This window comes from Coenobita brevimanus, chromosome 33 (genome assembly GCF_032717465.1).
Source record: "Coenobita brevimanus isolate Jiangsu-jjx chromosome 33, ASM3271746v2, whole genome shotgun sequence".
NCBI lineage: Eukaryota > Metazoa > Arthropoda > Malacostraca > Decapoda > Coenobitidae > Coenobita > Coenobita brevimanus.
In genome coordinates this window covers 30,887,851-30,888,986 of record NC_136986.1, presented here as the reverse complement: position 1 = coordinate 30,888,986, position 1,136 = coordinate 30,887,851, and positions in this window count along the sequence as shown.

Genomic DNA, 1,136 nt, shown 5'->3' with positions numbered 1-1,136 from the left:
CAGACAGCAACAAGTGGACGTCCCCTACTCCAGGACGGAACACCACTTCCGCTCCTTCCTACCCCGATATGGCCGCCTGTGGAACAAGCTGGTGTGCAACACTGACATCTGCCACAGCGACTCACTACAAGCATTCAAGCGAGAGGTCAACAGATGGTGGCGTTGGCAAGAGACTAAATAATTATTAGCTATATGTAGCACTAGTGTCGATAACAATAATCATAAGCAATATGTATGTCAGTATGCAAATTTTCTACTACCAATTAGCTATAGATAGCACTAGATTCAAACCTAGTTGCTTTAGCTTAGATTTCGAAAGTAACTCTTAAGTCCTTGACAACACCAAATGTAACTCTGCAATAAACCATGTTTAAAAGAGAGAGAGAGAGAGAGAGAGAGAGAGAGAGAGAGAGAGAGAGAGAGAGAGAGAGAGAGAGAGAGAGAGAGAGAGAGAGAGAGAGAGAGAGAGAGTCTTGAAAGTGTCGTTTTTCGTCTATGAACTCTGTTAGATAATAGACAGACAGGCAGGCACAAAGATGCAGATAGATAAAGAACGATACATGCATAGATAGAGAGAAATTAGAAGGTTAGAAGGATGTCTGAATGATGATTTTGACGACAAAAGTTAACACTAACATCCAGGTTCAGACCCTTCCAGTTAAAAATAGGATAAAGGGAACTTGAATGTGCTGAAGAATACACATACCTCGGGCAGACAGTCCAGATAGCTTCAGTTCCTGACAACGAAATAAAGCGAAGAACAGGAATGGGATGGAGGGCTTACGGTAAAGTAGGCAACTACATAAAGGATGAGATATTCCTGTTATGTTAAATGAGACGGTAATATAATAAGTGCATCTTTCCACTTCTATGTTATGGATCAGACAGGAGTCTAACGAAATCCTTGAAATGTAAACTTGGAACTTTAAAGTGCTTAGCTTAGAGAGTTATCAAGTGTTATTTAGGTATCACATGGAGAGATAAAAAGAGCTTCCTGGAAAGGAATCCCTAACTAAAAAAGAGTATGTTGTTGTTATTGTTTAACCCCGGTCTGTCTGGCCAAGCAGACCCATCGACCAAGCGAGCAACTAAATCTGTGGGACCATACCAGTGGCACAGTTCCGTGCATACAAACC